Source organism: Schistocerca nitens, chromosome 8 (assembly GCF_023898315.1).
Source record: "Schistocerca nitens isolate TAMUIC-IGC-003100 chromosome 8, iqSchNite1.1, whole genome shotgun sequence".
Lineage (NCBI taxonomy): Eukaryota > Metazoa > Arthropoda > Insecta > Orthoptera > Acrididae > Schistocerca > Schistocerca nitens.
In genome coordinates this window covers 141,672,562-141,695,696 of record NC_064621.1, presented here as the reverse complement: position 1 = coordinate 141,695,696, position 23,135 = coordinate 141,672,562, and positions in this window count along the sequence as shown.

The following is a 23,135-nucleotide window of genomic DNA, read 5'->3' as shown; positions in this document are numbered from 1 at the left end:
AGTTAACTGGAAGTAATCTACACTTTATTTAAGTAGAGAAGCTGTGCTTTGTATTATAGCCACTACACTTACAAGAATCTGCACGGAAGAAAGACGCTCTATGGCAAAGGAGAACAGGGCACAGCATAGCTGAACCCTGATGTAAATCACTTGAGTTGTGAGGCTGAATATCTACACCACTATTGGTGTTATGATGGCAGAATTAGGTGCAGCTACAGGAGTAATATCTCTGGAAAAGGCATTGCTTAAACAATTAAAGCATCACTACACTAGCTAAATAGACCAGTTATAAGCCACTAAGAAACAAACCAATTTCCAAAACATTAAAGAAAATTTTGAGAGATGAAAATATAAAACACATATTAATTTCTGTATATTTTCCAGCTATCAGTCCAACAGAAAGGTACATGAGAGATATAGATAGGTTGTGAAGAACATGTTGCAGTAAAAATCATTTTGGATGAACAGACTATGTGAGAGATTTTGTAGATGTTTCAAGTAGTTTACAACATTCTAATACTGGGTTCTCTCCTTACAAAATTATGTACAAGGAAAAACCTGGCAACATTTTCAATGAATCAGTAGAGTTCCTAGTAAGTAGAAGCTTAAATGTACAAGAAAGGGAAGAAATTGTTAGAAGTGCCATGGAACAACAGTATAATTTAAGGAAACACAGACGTGACAGGAAAGGAGAAGTTACACAATCCAGAACTGTTGCCCTTGTTGATGTGAAGACCAATGAAAGATCTAGAGCATTTAGTAATGAAATGAGAAGGTTTTTTGACAGTATGTATTGGGACATTTGAAGCTATATCAAATCCTCATCCAAATGTTTACAGATTACTTCATCCAAAAACAAGAAAACAAGATAACTATTTAACTTAGGAATGTAGTACAACTAAACACTTACAGCCATGGAAAGGGAAAGTAAACTGTTATGTGATGTGGTGCAGATAAGTTAGGAATCTTTTACATACTATTTTCTGAATACATAAAGTATGATACGTAATTTTATTTTCCAACAATGTCAATTTTCCCCCATGGAAAAGTTTTCTTTGCACATTAAAAGTGTGGCAACCTCTGCTGACCCATCCACATGTCATTTGCATCTGCAATTTGGCCTTCTGATGGTACAGTTAATCTCTAACTATTATTTTACTCTATTCTTGCTGCTGATAACTGACTAGTGAATGTTAATTTTCATTTAACTAATACTGTGGAATTATGTCAATAAAAAAAGGAAATTACATAGAAAAGTTACTAGTAACAAAAGATGAAGTGTTAATCTTACAAAGTATCTCAGTCTGTGTGCTGAAACTTTATTACCTTTCTGTATTAATTTCATCTTACTTGTATTCTACAAGTTTTCAAACCACACAACTACACTATGTGATCAAAAGTAGCTGGACATCCTTAAAAACAGATGTTTTTCATATTAGGTGTATTGTGTTTCCATCTACTGCCAGATACTCCATATCAGCAACCTCAGTAGTCATTTGTCATTGTGAGGGAGCAGAATAGAGTGCTAGGCAAAACTCACAGACTTCGAATGTGTTCAGTTGATTTGTTGTCACTTGTGCCATACATCTGTGCATGAGATTTCCTCACTTCTAAACATCCCTACGTCCACTGTTCCTGATGTGATAGTCAAGTGGAAACGTGGAGGCACATGTATAGCACAAAAGCATACAGGCCGACCTCATCTGTTGACTGACAGAGACCGACAGTTGACGAGGGTCGTAATGTGAAATAGGTATACATCTATCAAGACCATCACACACGAATTCCAGACAGCATCAGCATCCACTGCAAGTGGTATGACAGGTGGGAGATGAAAAAACATTGATTTCATTGTTGAGCGGCTGCTCATAAGCCACACATCACGCCGATAAATGCCAAATGATGCCTCGATTGGTGTAAGGAGTGTAAACATTGGACAATTGAACAGTGAAAAAATGTTGTGTGTAGTGACTTATCATGGTACACAATGTGGCAATCCGATGGCAGGGTGTGGGTATGGTGAATGCCTGGTGAACGTCTTTTGCCAGTGCGTGTAGTACCAACAGTAAAATTCGGAGGCGGTGGTGTTATGTTATGGTCATGTTTTTCATGGAGGTGACTTGCACCCATTGTTGTTTTACATGATACTATCACAGGACAGGCCTACGTTGATGTTTTAACCACTTTCTTGCTTCCCACCATTGAAGAGAAATTCGAGGTTGACAACTGCATCTTTCAACATGATTGAGCACCTGTTCATAATTCACAGCCTGTGGTGGAGTGGTTACACTGCAGTAACATTTCTGTAATGGAGTGGCTTGCACAGAGTCCTGACCAGAAGCCTATAGAACACCTTTGGGATTTTTTGGATCACCGACTTTGTGCCAGGCCTCACCCACTGACATCAATACCTTTCCTCAGTGTCACAGTTTAGTATTACATATGTGAGAGACAGTATGCTTGGCATTTCGAGAGTTTGTTGAAGAGGTGGATAGTACAACTAAGTAGTATATATATGAACATCATTTAAAAATAAACAGTGCTGAACTGTTTTCAAGTGAATACTTGACTATGCACACAGAACTTTATACTGGAAACTAGTCAGTTGTACTAACAATGTTAAGAAAGAAACCACACACATGAACTACTATTGGCACTGGAAAAAATATTTCTATAAAGTGTTAAGAGAAAAGGGAGCTACTTTATTTAAACAATTGCTGTCTGAGAGTTCACTTGACACAAGGCACTATATCAGAATGAGAATATTGCTGCAAATTTATGTTACGTACGTTATGTACATGTACATCTACTTCTACATCTATACTTTACAAACCACTGTGAGATGCATCACAGAGGGTACATCCAACTGTACCAGTTATTATGGTTTCTTCCTATTCCATTCATGTATGGAGTGTGGGAAGAAATATTGTTGGAATCCTCTGCACAAGTAGTAATTATTCCAATCTTATCCTTATAATCCCTATGTGAGCAATATGTAGAGGATTGTAGCATATCCATTGAGAAATCATGTAAAGCCAGTTTTTGAAACATTGTTAATAGACTTTCTTGGGATAGTTTACATCTATCTTCAAGAGTTTTCCAGTTCAGTACCTTCAGGGTCTCTGTGAAACTACCCCGCACATTAAACAAACCTATGACAATTCTTGCTGCTCTTCTCTGTATACATTCAGTATCCCCTGTTATTCCTATCTGGTACACATACTTGAGCAATATTCTAGGGTGGGTCAAATGTTGTTCTAGGGTGGGTCGAATGTTGTGAATTGCCTTGAAGAAAACTGTCTATTGACACACAATGAACACAGATTTAGAAAACCTCGTGAAACAGAACTATCTATTTACCCACATGAACTGTTGAATGCTACTGACAAGGGATTCCAAAGTGATTCCATAATTCTAGATTTGCAAAATATACCTCACAAGCGGCTTGTAGTGAAATTGCATGCTTATGGAATATCATCTCATTTGTGTCACTGGATTCATGATTTCCTGTCAGAGAGGTTGCAATTCATAGTAACTGATGGAAAGTCATCAAGTAAGGCAGAAGTGATTTCTGGTGTTCCCTAAAGTAGTGTTATAGGTCCTTTGCTGTTCCTTATCTATATAAATGATTTGAGAGACAATCTGAGCAGCCAACTTAGGTTGTTTGCAGACTACATTCTTGTTTATCAACTAGTAAAGTCATCATAAGATCAGAACAAGCTGCAAAATGATTTAGAAAAGACATCTGTATGGTCCAAAACTTGGCAGTTGACTCTAAATAACAATAAGCGCAAATCCATTAAACTTCAGTTACAAGATAAGTCAGTAAAATCTAAAGGCTGCAAATTAAACAAAATACCTATGAATTACAATTATGAACAACTTAAATTGGAAGGAACACATAGAAAACATTGTGGGGAAGGCTAACCACAGACTGCATTTTATTGGCAGGACACTTAGAAAATATAACAGATCTACTAAGGAGACTACCTACTCTATGCCTATCCATCCCCATTTAGATTATTGCTACACTGTGTGGGATCCTAGCTAGATAGGAGTGTCAGAGTAAATTAAAAAAGTTCAGTGAATGGCGGCAAGTTTTGTATTATTATGTAATTAAAACAAAGGCATTTTCGCTCCGGAGGGAACCTCTCATGAAATTCCAATCACCAACTTTCTCTTTCGAATGCAAAAACATTTTGTTGATGCCAACCTACATAGGGAGAAAAGATTACTATGATACAATAAGGGAAATCAGAGCTTGTGTGGAAAGATATAAATGTTCATTCTTTCCGCACTGTATATGAGATGGGAATAATACACTCCTGGAAATTGAAATAAGAACACCGTGAATTCATTGTCCCAGGAAGGGGAAACTTTATTGACACATTCCTGGGGTCAGATACATCACATGATCACACTGACAGAACCACAGGCACATAGACACAGGCAACAGAGCATGCACAATGTCGGCACTAGTACAGTGTATATCCACCTTTCGCAGCAATGCAGGCTGCTATTCTCCCATGGAGACGATCGTAGAGATGCTGGATGTAGTCCTGTGGAACGGCTTGCCATGCCATTTCCACCTGGCGCCTCAGTTGGACCAGCGTTCGTGCTGGACATGCAGACCACGTGAGACGACGCTTCATCCAGTCCCAAACATGCTCAATGGGGGACAGATCCGGAGATCTTGCTGGCCAGGGTAGTTGACTTACACCTTCTAGAGCACGTTGGGTGGCACGGGATACATGCGGACGTGCATTGTCCTGTTGGAACAGCAAGTTCCCTTGCCGGTCTAGGAATGGTAGAACGATGGGTTCGATGACGGTTTGGATGTACCGTGCACTATTCAGTGTCCCTCGATGATCACCAGTGGTGTACGGCCAGTGTAGGAGATCGCTCCCCACACCATGATGCCGGGTGTTGGCCCTGTGTGCCTCGGTCGTATGCAGTCCTGATTGTGGCGCTCACCTGCACGGCGCCAAACATGCATACGACCATCATTGGCACCAAGGCAGAAGTGACTCTCATCGCTGAAGACGACACTGGAGGCGGGCTGCACGATGTTGGGGCGTGAGCGGAAGACGGCCTAACGGTGTGCGGGACCGTAGCCCAGCTTCATGGAGACGGTTGCGAATGGTCCTCGCCGATACCCCAGGAGCAACAGTGTCCCTAATTTGCTGGGAAGTGGCGGTGCGGTCCCCTACGGCACTGCGTAGGATCCTACGGTCTTGGCGTGCATCCGTGCGTCGCTGCGGTCCGGTCCCAGGTCGACGGGCACGTGCACCTTCCGCCGACCACTGGCGACAACATCGATGTACTGTGGAGACCTTACGCCCCACGTGTTGAGCAATTCGGCGGTACGTCCACCCGGCCTCCCGCATGCCCACTATACGCCCTCGCTCAAAGTCCGTCAACTGCACATACGGTTCACGTCCATGCTGTCGCGGCATGCTACCAGTGTTAAAGACTGCGATGGAGCTCCGTATGCCACGGCAAACTGGCTGACACTGACGGCGGCGGTGCACAAATGCTGCGCAGCTAGCGCCATTCGACGGCCAACACCGCGGTTCCTGGTGTGTCCGCTGTGCCGTGCGTGTGATCATTGCTTGTACAGCCCTCTCGCAGTGTCCGGAGCAAGTATGGTGGGTCTGACACACCGGTGTCAATGTGTTCTTTTTTCCATTTCCAGGAGTGTAGATAATTGTGAAGGTGGTTTGATGAACCCTCTGCCAGGCACTTAAATGTGATTTGCATGGTTTGCATGAGTGATTTGTAAGCAATCCTTTTTGTGGACTGATTACACTTCCCCAGTATTGTACCAATAGACCGAAGTCTAACACTTCCTTTACCCACAACTGAACCCATGTGATCATTCCATTTCGTATAACTACAAAGTGTTACACCCACATATTTGTATGAGTTGTCCAATTCCAAAAGTGACTCATTGATGTTATAGTCATAGGATACTACTATTTTTGTCCTGTGAAGTGCAAAGTTTTACATCTCTGAATATTTACAGCAAATTGCTAATCTCTTCACCATGTTGAAATCTAATCAAGATCTGCCTGAATATTTATGCAGCTCCTCTCTGATAGCACTTCATTATAGGTAACAGCATCATCTGCAAAAAGCCTCATTTTACTATTAATATTGTATGCACAGTCATTTATATATGATATGAACAGCAAAGGTAACAACACACTTCCCAGGGGCACACCACTGGCAGAATTAAGTAGAGAAGAGCCTCAGGTAGAAAGAGGAGCAGGAAATGTGCAGCAAACTTCAACCAAGGCCAAGAAGCCTACGAATGTACAAAGTCTTAGGAAGAAGGAAGTGCTGCTGCTAGGTAGTAGCCCTGGGCAAGGTGTAGGCCGTCAGTTACAGGAAAGTTTAGGGACAGCATACCAGGCCACCAGTATCTTCAAGCAAAATGCAGGGCTAAATCATGTGGTAGAGGACCTAGGGTCTTTATGTAAGGACTTTACAAAAGAGGACCATGTAGCGATAGTGGGTATGGCGGGAAAGAGTTTGGACAGGGATGGGGCATATGACATAGGTGGTGACCTGGACAAGATAGCTTACCTGACTCATGACACAATGTACACATTGTTCAGCTGTTCCAGTGTCATGATCAACCACATCTTGATGGAGCTGTGAGGTGAATCAATTTGGGTTAGGGATGGCTGTAAGGACAGCCAACTTTGCTCATGTTTCTCTGGTGCCCACCTGGACTATCATCAGATGGGGTTTCACTAGGCGTGGCCTACACCTAAACAGGACTGGGAAGGGAATATTGGTACAGCTGATTCATGAAAGTATAGGGGGTGGATCTTGGGCCACACATGGTCAAAAACCTGTTGTCATAGGTAGGAAAAGTAGGTCTTTTTTAGGATAAATCCAGACAACAGGTTACCCTGCCCAAAGAGTATCGCCAGGAGCTTAAAAAATACTGAAAAACACTCACAAAACAGATTTTAACACTTCAAGTATCACATACACCTGATGTCACAAAGAAAAACAAACCATTGGAAAAAAATGGCTCTGAGCACTATGGGACTCAACTGCTGTGGTCATCAGTCCCCTAGAACGTAGAACTACTTAAACCTAACTAACCTAAGGACATCACATACACCCATGCCCGAGGCAGGATTCGAACCTGCGACCGTAGCAACAGCACGGCTCTGGACTGGAGCGCCTAGAACCGCACGGCCACCACGGCCGGCAAACCATTGGAAAGAGTAACATGGGGCATTTCACAGACTTAACAATTCTCCATCAAAACATGTAACGAATAAAAAATAAAATACAACTATTAGAAGTTGAGCTCCAATCTTTGAACTGCACAGTAGTTTGTATTAGTGAGCACTGGTGTAGAGACACAGAAATCCAACACGTAGTATTATCATTGTATGAAAAGGCAAACTCTTACCGCAGAACTACTTCAAGGGGTGGAGTATCATGCATTTATATCAGAAAAGGAACACAGTTCAAATCAAGATATGACCTCAGTACAGTAAGTGAAGACAAACACTTTGAAATATAAGCTATTGAATTAATGGGGCTTGATATCACCAGAAAATTAATTATTTTGTGTGTGTATAGATCTCCCAGTGGTAGTGTGGAGGCTTTATTCAATAAATTAACAGTTCTAGATAAAGTCTCAAGTACAAAGGTCAACACAATTCTGTGTGGGGACACTAACATCAACACTAATATCATAAACGAATACAGCAGCATCTTCATAAACATCCTTCAAAGTTATGGCATGTTCCTATTGGTCAATAGTACAACAAGGGTTACTACAATGACTGCAACAGTAATTGACCATGTGGCCACAAACATGAATAGGGAAAAATGTGATGTAGCTGTAAAAGATCTCTGACTATCAGATCATCTCTGTCAAATAACAACAGTAAAATCAGGCATTGAATCATTCTTTAAACTACAAGTCTACAAACAACATCTATCAGAAATCAAAAGAAAAGATTTTTCAAAAGAAATAGAAAAACAAACCTGGGTTGAAGTGTATAAGGATACCAATGTGAATATGAAATTCTCTAAATTCTCCACATTGTTTAAATTGAATCTTGAAAAGGCATTTCGAAAAGTATGCATGTCTGTATCAACATCTCACAAAAACAGATGGATAATGGACACCTCAGTTCCATGAAAAAGATTTGCAATGATCCAGAATTCTTAAATTTATATTATAGATACAAAAAGATCTATAGGAAGGTGCTGACTGCTGCAAAAAAGTCATTTAATGACAAAATAATATATAGTGCAGAGAATAAAAGCAAAACAGTCTGGGATGCTATAAAAAAGGAAATGAGGAGAGGCAAACAAATGCAGAATAACATACTGTTAAGGGAGAAGGATAAGGTAATAAATGATCCACAACACTTAGCAAACTATGTAAATGAGCACTTTTCAACTATTGCAGAGAAGTTACAGCAAAAATTCCACCAAACAAATATAACACCTGTAAATACTGTTGCACTAAATACAATAATGTTACTTTCAACCACAGAGAATGAAGTCAATAAAACTGTTCAAAAACTAAAAAATAAAAAGTCAGTAGGCTTAGATGAAGTACCAATGTGTGTACTGAAACAATGGGTAGGGATTATACAAGGCCCCTTAACAAATATAATAAATGAATCCTTTACATCAGAGACATTTCCAGAGCAGTTAAAACAGGTAAGAGTTGTACCTTTGCTTAAGAAAGGTAATGCAAGAACATAGAAAATTAGCGTCCCATTTCCCTGCTGTCAGCATTTATAAAAAATAATAGAAGCAATTATGAAAGACAGATTAATGAATTACCTGAATAAATGCAATCTTTTAAGTGAATCACAGTTTGGTTTCTGAAGTGGCAAAAATACGGAGGCAGCCATAGTAGAATTCACAAAAGTTGTACTTGATGCTCTTGATAAGGATGAGTATGCCACAGGCATTTTTTTGGATCTCTCTAAGGTGTTGACCACAAGATTCTATTAAATAAATTACAAGCATTAGGAATAAGATAGGTAACTAATGACTGGTTTTGATCATACCTAACAGATAGGGTACAAAGGGTAGAGATAAGAAATATTTCAAATAGATCTAAACATTTATCAGAATTAAAATCCATTAATATAGGGGATCCACAAGGTAGCATATTAGGACCAATACTGTTCCTGATATACATCAATGACTTGTGAAAAAATTCTCTTTGCTGATGACAGCAATATTATAGTCACTGAGAAAACAAGAGAACTCCTGAGAAAGCAAATGAAACTCTCAAGAAAGTTTGTGATTGGTCAATAAGCAATCAAGTGACTTTGCACATAAAGAAAATTAATGGCGTGAATTTCCGTTTGAAGAGAAAAAAATGACAATGTTAAATTAAATGTAGATGGCACCTCTATAGACTGTAATAAATGCAAAATTTCTGGGAATGAATATTGATCCTCAGTTGAAGTGGTGTAAACACACAAAGGTACTTGCAAACAGAATGTCATTAGCATGTTATGGCCTTAGAAACCCATCATCAGTGTGTAGCATGCAATGTCTTTTAGTTACATATTCTTAGCAATGGCATTCTTTTTGGGGAACAAATGCACAAAATATGAACACAATTTTCAAACTCCAGAAAAGAGCCATAAGAATAGCAACCAAAAATACTAGTTGAGCTCATTGTAAAGATCTGTTCAAAACACTGGGGATTTTAACTGTTCCATGTGAATACATTTACCAGTCAGCCGTACATATCAAAAATAACATTGCTAATTACTGCACAGACAGCTCTGTCCATGACCATGCAACAAGAGATAGACTCAACTTACATTTGCAAGGAAAAAATAAACATAAAAATCAACACAACATTTTATTCCAAGGAATAAAACTGTACAATAAATTACCAAAAGAGATTAAAGAAATTGTAAAAGTAGACTAGTTTAAAAACATTATGCAATACATTTTAAACATTGAAGGATTACTTAAATAAAACAGCAGGGGTTTGATGAAAAAATGTTATGCAAATAAATAATAATAATAATAATGATTATAAAACATCTAACACTCCACATAACACCTTCAATTTCTTTCTTTCTCCTTCTTTTTTCCTTTCTAGAAATACTTACCCCCAAGCTATGCATAGCATAATGCTAACACCTTTTCCTCTTTCTGAACTCAACATCTCACTCATTATGCGGGGATGCTTACTCACTTTTTCAGGATAGCAAATAGGAGGTTGTAGTACAGAAAATGGCCTAGAGATCACAAGTGTGTGTGTGTGTGTGTGTGTGTGTGTGTGTGTGTATTTGTGTGTGTATGTAGTGAGTGAAATTTTACGAAACAATTGGTGTATAGTGTGTGCAGCCACTGACAGTGGGATATGAGTGAACAGTGTGGCATTACATTATTTAACAAGTTACTCGTAAAAAAAGTATTGTATGCCAGGAGTAATTCTAATGATTGTCTCTAACTAGAAGTCTGTAAATATATGTGTATATGAATTAGCTTATTTTAAATTGATCTAAACTTGTAAATATATCTAAAAACAAAGATGATATGACTTTCCAAACGAAAGTGCTGGCAGGTCGATAGACACACAAACAAACACAAACATACACACAAAATTCAAGCTTTCGCAACCAATGGTTGCTTCATCAGGAAAGAGGGAAGGAGAGGGAAAGACAAAAGGATGTGGGTTTTAAGGGAGAGGGTAAGGAGTTATTCCAATCCCGGAAGCGGAAAGACTTACATTAGGGGAAAAAAGGACAGGTATACACTCGCACACACACACACATAGCCATCCGCACATACACAGACACAAGCAGACATTTGTAAAGGCAAAGAGTTTGGGCAGAGATGTCAGTCGAGGTGGAAGTACAGAGGCAAAGATGTTGTTGAAAGACAGGTGAGGTATGAGCGGCGGCAACTTTAAATTAGCGGAGGTTGAGGCCTGGCAGATAACGAGAGGAGAGGATATACTGAAGGGCAAGTTCTGACAGATTGGTGTTAGTGGGAAGTATCCAGATAACCCGGACGGTGTAACACCGTGCCAAGATGTGCTGGCCATGCACCAAGTCATGTTTAGCCACAGGGTGACCTCATTACCAACAAACGCTGTCTGCCTATGTCCATTCATGTGAATGGACAGTTTGTTGCTGGTCCAGCTGACCATGTGCTGAAAGTTTCAAGTTCCTCACTGAGAAATGGCGCTATTGATTTTTTATCTAGTTTACAGAACATGTACATCTCTCTGCTTGTTTTAGTTGTCCTTTGTACTTTGGTAATTACTGTTGCCACAACCATATTATGGGACTGATGCCAGTTTTGATGTGACCATTCACAAAAAGGTCAGGTCTGTGTGTTGCCATTTGATCCAGTATATTTACACTGTGAGTGGGGTTCCTAACTATATGTTCAAGGTAGTTTTCAGAGAGGGCATTTTGTAAAGTTTCACGGGATGTCTTATAACATCCAGCTTTAACAGTATCATAATTTTCCCAATTAATTTTTTGATGATTGATGTCTCCAACAGTGATTACAGTATGACTGGGGAACTCACGCATAAGTGAATTGAGATTTTCTCCAAAGTTTTCGTCATATCAGGAGAGGCGTCTAGTGGATGGTAGAAGGACCCAATTATCATTTTGTGCCCATCCCTGATACTGAGTCTTGCCAAAAAAATCTCACATGCAACTTCAATTTCTATCTGGGTAGATTTGAGTTTTTGGGTCTACTGTGACAAATACATCATCTCCACTTCCCATTTGCTTATTCGTTTTATAGGCACTTAAATTTTCCCCAAAAATCTCACTGCTATCATTTACAGGTTTCAGCCAGCTTTCTGTATCTAGTGTTATGTGAGCTTCACTGCTTTTCATGATCACTCCAACCTCTGGCACTTTTTGCAAGGCAGTTTACCATTAGGATTTTAATGCTGCCACCTGTGGGAAGCATTACTTTCTATATTACATCGATACTTCTGAGTTTCCTACAGCTATCATTATCTGGTTTGGATGGAGAGTCACTTAATCTAAAAAAGCCTTGTGTGCACCCCACACACAGTCAGCTACCTGAGTAGCAGCCTCTGGTGTGTAACGCACACCTGTCCTATTTAGGGGGACCCTACAGTTCTCAACGCTATGGTGCAGGTCCTAGATGTTGCAGCCTAGCTTGTCACAGAATATTCTAGGTCTCTGGTTCAGTCCTTCCACATGACTCAGATTCAAAAGGCCCTGATCATTTCTTAGGACAATGCTGCAAATTGTGAGCTTTGTTGAAACTCCTTTAACATGGCTGGTCTTCTTAACCTTGTCTGCCAGTCACTGGAATGACCCAAGAACAACCTTGGAGCCCAGATGAGAGGCATCATTTGTTCCAATGTGCACCACAATCTGCAGTTGGTTGCACTCTGTTTCCTCAGTGGCTGCTGGGATAACCTCTTCAATATGTTGAATAGAGCATCCAGGCACACACACTGATTGCACCTGGTGTCCTTTCCTGTCTCTTGTTGCCATTTCCCTAAGGTGTACCATCATTTTCTGTATGTCTGAACTGCCAAAAATTAATAGATCCCTATCCTTTTGCATTTGTCTCTTCCTGACACTGCACAAAACAGGTTTAGTGGCTCAATTTTAGTTTCATTGAAAGACAGCACCTCAAACATATTGGTTAAGGGGATAGGTTCGACACCCTAAGTCCTTCCTGGTCCATGCCCACCCTTTACAGAATGCCTAGATCTATCATTGACACATCCTGTGGGTAATTTTGTGGTTCAGTTGTAATGAGTAATAAGGCAAATGGATACTGTTGTGAAATAATGCACACACATTTCCCTCAAAGCTGCTTTATAGATAAATATTGCCTTTGTACGCTATTTTATGTGATTTATATTCTACCGGTAAAGGAAAAATGAAGTTAGTGAAACAGAATGAATACAATCAGTATTACCTTACACTATTGTTCTCATCATCAAGCTGTTGAGTAACTGACAGACTATTAGGAATTTATCAGTGAAGTGTCTCAAATATGTTCACATGGAAGAGTTCTAAATTGTTTACACAGCGTACACTGCAATAAAAGTGATTTAAACTGAGCTTAATTTATATAGCCTGTTATGTTACTGGTAATATATCTGTGCTTTATCGTACACACACACACACACACACACACACACACACACACACACACACACACAGAGAGAGAGAGAGAGAGAGGAGAGAGAGAGAGAGAGAGAGAGAGAGAGAGTCTGTGAAAAGAGATACTGAATAATTCATGGAAAAGATTCTCTGACTGACGTGAGTCACAGCATTTTGTGATTCCATTTCGTCAATGCCCTTGTCAGACCCATGCAATCTACCTTTCTCGTATTTATGATTTGTTCACTTGTTCAGTGTTCACATGTTGTAATGTCAATGGACAAGGATCAGAATGACTGGAGAGTTTTGTTGGGTATTACTGTATTTTACTACACCTGTATTTCATGGTAAAGACACATAGCCTAAGTGTCACATGAGTAAACTTATACTGGAGTTATTTGTTTGTTGAGATATGCATTTGTATACACAAGTTCCATTGTATTGTATTTTGAAAGGTGTTTAATTTGCAAAACTCAAGTGAATAATCTATGGGATATTACAGATTTGTTGAAATTAAAGCCTGCTATTGAGCCATTATGTGTGTATTTCCAGTACATTATTTTTTTAAAAAAACTATTTATATGACAGACAAAATGAATTCTGTTTACACAGTACATTTATGAGAATTTGAAAGGAAGATTACTTTGGATGAGGCAGTTATGACCTCACTGTAATGTAGCTTTGTTGGATCAGAAAAGGAGTTAACTCAATAGAATTTGCATTTAAGCTATCACTTGCAGTGACACATCTGACTGCATTAATAACTGTCAATTGTATAAATTGCACACTGAACAAATTAATTCATCATTATATGAATGTTATACTACATATCAATATGATGAATGGTTGCACAAAATCATGTACCTGCACAGCATTTCTCACCTCAGGTAATCACAATTACACAGTACTGAGAAACTGAAGAAATGAAATAATGAACTGCTAGTTTTGTAACTTTGAGAATCTACACATTACTTTGTTGACCATGAGCGACCTAAGCACAGAAGTATGTGCCCACACAGTATTTCCTTCTTCTGGAAAAAAAAGAGAAAAACCCAAATATTTTGATACTTTCTGAGTTCTGGACTACTTCATAGTGAGAGGAAATATAATGTCAAAATTAATAAAAAATGCAAATGAAATGAAAATAGCTTATAACAGTGAAAACACAAATTCATTAATTTGTTGTCTGTGTGCTGTTTTAACTTTTATTCTGTCTTGAAGGTGATATTTGTACATGTTACCCACAAATACTATTTGAGGAACTCATGCTCCCATATCAGTAGAATTGACCAAAACTTATATTTCTAGAATGCTACTGTCTTTGAAGCAGTATTTCTGTTATGATAATGAAATTTGAGACTTTAATATAAGCACTATATCTGAGTTTTCGAGCACTGATGTGTATTACTATTTTCTGATGTGTTTCTTTGTACATTATGCTGTGTCTGTTGCAGTGGTGAATAGTGACTAAAAGTAAATTGCACATATGTGCAGAAATGTTGGAAAACACACTATGTCCCTGGGAGCACCAGAGGAATATACAGTGACTGGAAGGAGCAGTTACTGCAAATGGACTGAAATCTTTCCAAGCAGTGCAATGAACACATAGGAAAAATATATATATTCTTCTTTATAATTTTACATAATTGATTCATTTATTTCTTTTTCAAATTATATGGAAATGAAAAGGATTTAAATATCAGTCTATGTGAGATACTTTGCTTTGAGCATGTATTCATAATTTCTGCATATTTGATCTACTACCCTCTCTGTTACATTTTATGTTCCCTGAAGTCAACTTCATATTGTGCTAATTGGTAATTTCTGGGGAGTTTTGTACTATGTTTGTGGCAGTTGAGTGAAGCTTTATTTTTGGCAGGGTATACCTTGTGAATGGGAGGGGGGAGAGAGGATGGCGGATTGAAACATACCTGTATTCGATCATTTGGATGAGTATGACATGAAGTGTGGATCTCAAGAGTCAGGCTGCCACATTTACAGGCATATATAAATTTTTTAACAAACTTATTTCAATTATCAGATAATTTAGAATTCAATTTATTGTACTGATTAATATTGTCATTAATTTCATTCTCACTTTAGTAAGCACACATCAATCTGTCTGTTGCTTCAAACATTACTAACTGTTATTTGAACACAGAACAGCAATAATTCTCATTTTGTAATTTTAGGATAGCTTTTGTAGGGACTAAAATTAGCATCCTCTTTGTATTTGTGTAATAAACTCACTGAAATAATGGATACTTGAAAAAAAAAAGAAAGAAAAAAAGAAAAAAAAAACATAACAGTTCTCATTTTATAACTGCATGACAGTTTTTGTAAGGGTTGAAACCAGTGATGTGCCTACATTTGTGTAACAAATTCATAGAAATGTTTGTAACTTTTCCATCTAATAATCTTCATGATATAAGCAACTTTACAGAAAAATATTTTTAGCAAATATATTTTGTGAGTTTCGATACAAAAAGCTAAAAGCTGTGTAAAACTTCATGTTGCAATGTGGAAGAAACAAATTAATGTTTAACTGAATGACAACTGTCTGTGATCACTAGCAAGATTTTGATCATAAACCATAAACTTTCTGTTTCTAATAATGGAGGACATAGGCAGTAATTGTTACACATATTTATAATAAGTGGCAAAATACCCATGTGGGGGTCAGTTAGTTTTCTGACAGTTTTAGTGAGCAAGTTTGGTTACAATATTACGCAGTAATCATGTGGTTTTGAAAGAGGGCATTGTGTCAACCTGAATTTCTTGGAATCTCTCTTACCACTACCAAATCTATACCTACACTTTCAATAACTTGGCAAGTAGCAGCTAATTTAGGTGGAGCATGTAACTCACAAATTATTTTACAGATGCTGGAACATCAAAGAAATCTAGATGAATGTCTGCTAATTAACAGCTATGCCTTGGTATATTTCACATACGACAGTGATTGGTAGTTAGTCAAACAGTTTATATTATTTTAATGTTCTTAGTTATTGTATTTACATGAATGATTCAGATCAATTGTAACACTCTTTTTAAATCGAAAGCAACAACTGATTACAAAACATTTGATCATTGTAAATGACAGTGACAGCACTTCCTATTGCTCTTTTTGAGCTATACAGATAACAGGAAAATGGTATCAGTTTATATGCAGCACTGTGTTTGTTAAGGCACCATGATATTAATATCCTGTATAGCGAACCCTACCACACAATAACAGGTGGCATGAGAATGTAGTCCAGTAAAGAGCCACACAAGTGTTGCTGCTGCAGCCATACTGCATGTGCACCCACCAGTGAACTGACAACTTTACCCCATTCCGTGCTCAGCTGTGCTTCACTGTCGATAACTTTGTTATTCTCAGCTGGGTGTAATGAGTCATATTTCTTTATTTCTCAGGGATCATCAGACATAGAAGTAATGGAAGTAACTTTGGGTGTGCTCCAGGGAAGTATGTTGGGGCCTTTGCTCTTCATGTTGTGTATTAATGATCTTGCAGACAATATTGATAGTAAAATCAGGCTTTTTGTAGATGATGCAGTTACCTTTATTTATTTATTTATTGTTCTGTGGGACCAAATTAAGGAGAAGTCTCCATGGTCATGGAATGAGTCAATACATGAAATTATAACACGATGTTAGAAACAGATAAAATGAAATATGTTGTTGTTGTTGTGGTCTTCAGTCCTGAGACTGGTTTGATGCAGCTCTCCATGCTACTCTATCCTGTGCAAGCTTCTTCATCTCCCAGTACGTACTGCAACCTACATCCTTCTGAATCTGCTTAGTGTATTCATCCCTTGGTCTCCCTCTATGATTTTTACCCTCCACGCTGCCCTCCAATGCTAAATTTGTGATCCCTTGATGCCTCAAAACATGTCCTACCAACCGATCCCTTCTTCTAGTCAAGTTGTGCCACAAACTTCTCTTCTCCCCAATCCTATTCAATACCTCCTCATTAGTTACGTCATCTACCCACCTTATCTTCAGCATTCTTCTGTAGCACCACATTTTGAAAGCTTCTATTCTCTTCTTGTCCAAACTGGTTATCGTCCATGTTTCACTTCCATACATGGCTACACTCCATACAAATACTTTCAGATACGACTTCCTGACACTTAAATCTGTATGCGATGTTAACAAATTTCTCTTCTTCAGAAACGATTTCCTTGCCATTGCCAGTCTACATTTTATATCCTCTCTACTTCGACCATCATCAGTTATTTTACTCCCTAAATAGCAAATCTCCTTTACTACTTTAAGTGTCTCATTTCCTAATCTAATCCCCTCAGCATCACCTGATTTATCCTCGTTTTGCTTTTGTTGATGTTCATCTTATATCCTCCTTTGAAGACACTGTCCATTTCCGTTCAACTGCTCTTCCAAGTCCTTTGCTGCCTCTGACAGAATTACAATGTCATCGGCGAACCTCAAAGTTTTTACTTCTTCTCCATGAATTTTAATACCTACTCCAAATTTTTCTTTTGTTTCCTTTACTGCTTGCTCAATATACAGATTAAATAACATCGGGGAGAGACTACAACCCTGTCTCACTCCTTTCCCAACCACTGCTTCCCTTTCATGCCCCTCGACTCTTATAACTGCCATCTGGTTTCTGTACAAATTGTAAATAGCCTTTCGCTCCCTGTATTTTACCCCTGTCAACTTCAGAATTTGAAAGAGAGTATTCCAGTTAACGTTGTCAAAAGCTTTCTCTAAGTCTACAAATGCTAGAAACATAGGTTTGCCTTTTCTTAATCTTTCTTCTAAGATAAGTCGTAAGATTAGTATTGCCTCACGTGTTCAGACATTTCTACGGAATCCAAACCGATCTTCCCCGAGGTCCGCTTCTACCAGTTTTTCCATTCGTCTGTAAAGAATTCGTGTTAGTATTTTGCAGCTGTGACTTATTAAACTGATAGTTCGGTAATTTTCACATCTGTCAACACCTGCTTTCTTTGGGATTGGAATTATTATATTCTTCTTGAAGTCTGAGGGTATTTCGCCTGTCTCATACATGTTGCTCACCAGATGGTAGAGTTTTGTCAGGACTGGCTCTCCCAAAGCTGTCAGTAGTTCTAATGGAATGTTGTCTACTCTCGGGGCCTTGTTTCGACTCAGGTCTTTCAGTGCTCTGTCAAACTCTTCACATAGTATCTTATCTCCCATCCTCTTCCATTTCCATAATATTGTCTTCAAGTACATCACCATTGTATAAACCCTTGTATAAATATAAATAATATAAATATAAATATAAATGAATATATATATAAATATAAATATAATATAAATATAAATATAAATATAAAAAAAACATATTCAGGTGACAAGTCGTAAGTTTAAATGAAGAAAATCAACAATGTAGCACTGGAATTTGCTTAATGTTTTTAGCTCTTCCAGGAGCTCCTCGACAGAATAGAAGGAGTGAGCCATGAGGAAACTCTTCAGTTTAGACTTAAAAGAGTTTGGGCTACTGCTAAGATTTTTGAGTTCTTGTGGTAGCTTCTTGAAAATGGATGCAGCAGAATACTGCACTCCTTTCTGCACAAGAGTCAAGGAAGTGCATTCTACATGCAGATTTGATTTCTGCCTAGTATTAACTGAGTGAAAGCTGCTAACTCTTGGAAATAGGCTAATATTGCTAACAACAAATGACATTAAAGAAAATATATACTGTGAGGGCAATGTCAGAATTCCCAGATTTTTTAATAGGGGTCGACAAGAGGTTCTCGAACTTACACCACATATAGCTCGAACAGCCCATTTTTGAGCCAAAAATACCCTTTTTGAATCAGAAGAATTACCCCAAAAATAATACCATACAACATAAGCGTATGAAAATATGCGAAGTAGACTACTTTTCCTGTTGAAGTGTCACTTATTTCAGATACTGTTCTAATGGTAAATAAAGCAGCATTTAGTTTCTGAACAACATCCTGGACATGGGCTTTCCACAACAGCTTACTATCTATCTGAACGCCTAGGAACTTGAACTGTTCCATCTCGCTTATAATATGCCTATTCTGTCTGATCAAAATATCAGTTCTTGTTGAATTGTGAGTTAGAAACTGTAAAAACTGAATCTTACTGTGATTTAGCATCAAATTATTTTCCACAAGCCACGAACTAATTTCATGAACTACATTATTTGTTACTGTTTCAATATTACACACAAGATCCTTCACTATCAAGCTGGTGTCACCAGCAAACAGAAATATTTTCGAATCACCTGTAATACTAGAAGGCATATCATTTATATAAATAAGAAACAGCAGTGGCCCCAGCACCGACCCTTGGGGAACGCCCCACTTAACAGTGCCCCATTGGGACTGAACATCACTACCACTCTCAATATTGTGGAGAATTACCCTCTGCTTTCTGTTCTTAAAGTAAGAGGTGAACCAATTGTCAGCTACTCCCCTTACTCCTTAATGGTCCAACTTCTGCAGTAATATTTTGTGGTCAACACAGTCAAAAGCCTTCGTTAAATAAAAGAAAACACCTAGCGTTCGCAACCTTTTATTTAATCTGTCCCAAACCTCACAGAGAAAAGAGAATATAGCATTTTCAGTTGTTAAACCATTTCTAAAACCAAACTGAACATTTGACAGCAAATTATGTGAATTTAAATGCTCCAGTAGCCTTGTATATACAACCTTCTCGATAACTTTAGCAAACACTGATGGCATAGAAATAGGTCTAAAATTGTCAACATTATCAATGTCTCCCTTTTTATAAAGTGGCTTCACTACCGAGTACTTTAATCGGTCAGGAAACCGACCACTCCTAAAGGAGAAGTTACAGATATGGCTGAGAACTGGGCTAACATACATAGAACAAAACTTCAGTATTCTGCTAGATATCCATGAGAGTTCCTGATCTTTAGTGATTTAATTATTAACTCAATATCCCTCTTGTCAGTATCATGGAGGAGCATTTCAGGTAACAGTCTCGGAACACTTTTTTTCTAAGAGCGCTATATGATTCCCTGTTGGGACTAGGTTTCTATTTAGTTCACCTGATATATTTAGAAAGTGATTATTAAATACTGTACATATATGCGACTTATCAGTAACACGACATTCCCGCTATGCACTGATTCTATATCCTCGACCTGTGTCTGCAGACCAGCAACTTCCTTTACGACTGACCATATGGTTTCAATTTTATCCTGAGACTTAGCTATTCTATCTGCATACCACATACTTTTTGCCTTCTTAATAACATTTTTAAGCAGCTTACAATACTGTTTGTCATGGGCTGCTGCATTTAGATTTTGACTGTTTCTAACGTTTTGATATAATTGCCACTTTGTTCTACAAGATATTCTTATCCCTCTAGTCAGCCACCGAGACTACCTGTTTGTGCTAGTACCCTGTTTTAAACGTTCTAACGGAAAGCAACTTTCAAAGAGCATGAGAAAAGTCTTGAGAAAAGCATTATATTTATCATCTACTGTATCAGCGCTATAAACATCTTGCCACTCTTGTTCCTTTATAAGGTTTACAAAGGTCTCTACAGCAGCTGGATCAGCTTTCATGAGCAGCTGATGACTATATTTAACACGTGTTGCAGCACAAAAATCTTTTAAAGTTAAAATTTGTGCATCATGATCTGAAAGGCCATTCACCTTTTTGCTAACAGAATGCCCTTCTAGTAATGAGTAATGAGGAATGAACAAAAATGTTGTCTATGGTTGTTCTACTGTTCCCTTGCACTCTCGTTGGAAAGAATACGGTTTGCATAAGATTATATGAATTAAAGAGGTCTACCAGCATCCTCTTCCTTGCACAATCACTTATACAATTAATATTGAAGTCACCACATATAACTAACTTTTTGTATTTCCTATAAAGTGAACGAAGAACCTCCTCTAGCTTTAGCAAAAATGTTGTGAAATCGGAGTCTGGGGATCTATAAATAACAACAGTTAGAAGTTTAGCTCCGTTAAATTTAACCACACCTGCATAACATTCAAACACCTTTTCAGTGCAGTACTTTGAAACATCAATTGACTCAAATGGGATGCCGTTTTTCACATACATGGCTACTCCCCCACACCGTAAAGAGCTCCTCGAAAAGCTGCCAGCCAACCTGTATCCTGGTAAAGGAAGCCTCTGAGTTATCTCCTTATTTAAGAAGTGTTCAGATACACCAATAATTTCAGAGTCAACATCTATAAGCAGTTCACTAACTTTATCTCTAATACCTTGTATATTTTGATGAAATGTACTAGTTCCCTCATTATAAGCTTTGCCAACCTCCCCTTCCCATGCCTGTTGAGGTGCAGGCCATGTCTAGTGAAACCCGTCCTGCTGATAGACTCCTCCGACACCACTGAAATGTGACCCATGCCTTCTGTCATCAGCGCACCCCCAAGTCTCATGTTATTATGCCTGATGGCTGTATTAAGATGAGGCTGATCGTGATGCTGAAACAGTTCCACGAAATGCACATTTGTGTTGCCAGTCTGAGTGGCTATCTTTGCCAGGTCACCATGTATGTTATACTCCCCATCCCTATCAATACTATTACCAGCCCCACCCACAATCACTACCTGATCCTCTTTAGGAAAATCCCTACATAACCCCCCTATGTTAACAGTCACCTGAGCCAACCCTGCATTAGGCTTCACACTGCTGGTGACCTGGTACTCACTCCCCAGCACTTCCTGCAACTGCTGTCCTACACCTCTGCCATGAGAACTACCTAACAGCAGAACCTTCTTCTTCCTTTTCAACTTTGCAACTGTTCTAGGCACAGTAACTACTGAGGTCTGCTGCATACTTCCTACATCTACAGCTACTAGAGATTCCTCTCCACTAGACTCTGACAGTTGGTCATATCTATTGTAACCACCAATAGTAAAACTATCTGAAAATCTTCTTCTCCTAGCAGATCTCTTGCCAACAGCCAGCTCCCAATCCCCAACCCCCTTCTCCCTCCTCATCCTATCTAGCTCCTCCTGTGCGTTTTTCAACTACACCTGTAGGGCACAGATCTTACGCTCCTGCTCCTCTACCAACTTACTCTTGCTACATAACCTGCAGTTCCAGGAGAAGATCTCACCAGAATGCCCACTGGCTTCCCCACTGCATTTCCCCCAGTGAAAATACTTCGAACAAGTGTCACACCGCAATCCACTACTCACGAACCTACGGCAAAGCCCACACTTCTCACTCATGGTAAAATTTAACTTTTTCTAAGTTCTGCTACTACAATAAGATGATGTTAAAAACCTGACTACAATAATCACAAACTTACTCTACAAGGGAAGTAACTACTATTATTAACAGTATTAATAAACAACAAATGTGAATATAACAAAAGACTAATACAGAAAGAGAATCAAACGTCTAATGACACAGTAACAAAGCTGAAAACAGTTCCCAAAAGGTTCTGAAATTATTTCACCAGAAATATAATGAAGCAGTATCTGAAAGAAGCTGCATAAATATTCAGTCAGATCTTTATGGGACTTCAAAGTGGTGCAGGGATTGGAAACTTGCTCTAAATGTTCAGAAATGTAAAATTTTGCTCTTCATAAAATGAAAAAAACTTAGTATCCTATGAATATGGCATGAATGAGTCATTGCTGGAATAAGCCAACTCATAGAAATACATGTGTGTAACTCTTTGTAATGATATGAAATGGAATGATCATTTTAGTTCCATTGCGGATAAAACAGGTGATTTCAGTTAAGTGGTAGAATGCTGGGGAAGTGCAATCAATCTACAAATGTGGGACCTGTACCAGATAGGACTAACAGGGGATACTGAATTTATAGAGACAATGGCAGCATGAATGGTCATAGAGCTACTGAGGGAACAGAACTGGAAGACTATCTTGAGAAAGTCTATTAACAAAGTTTGAAGAACTGGCTTCAAATGATTGCTCTAGGAACATACTGCAACCCCCTACATATGAGCACATAGAGATCATGAGGATAAATTATATTAATTACTGCACACACAGAA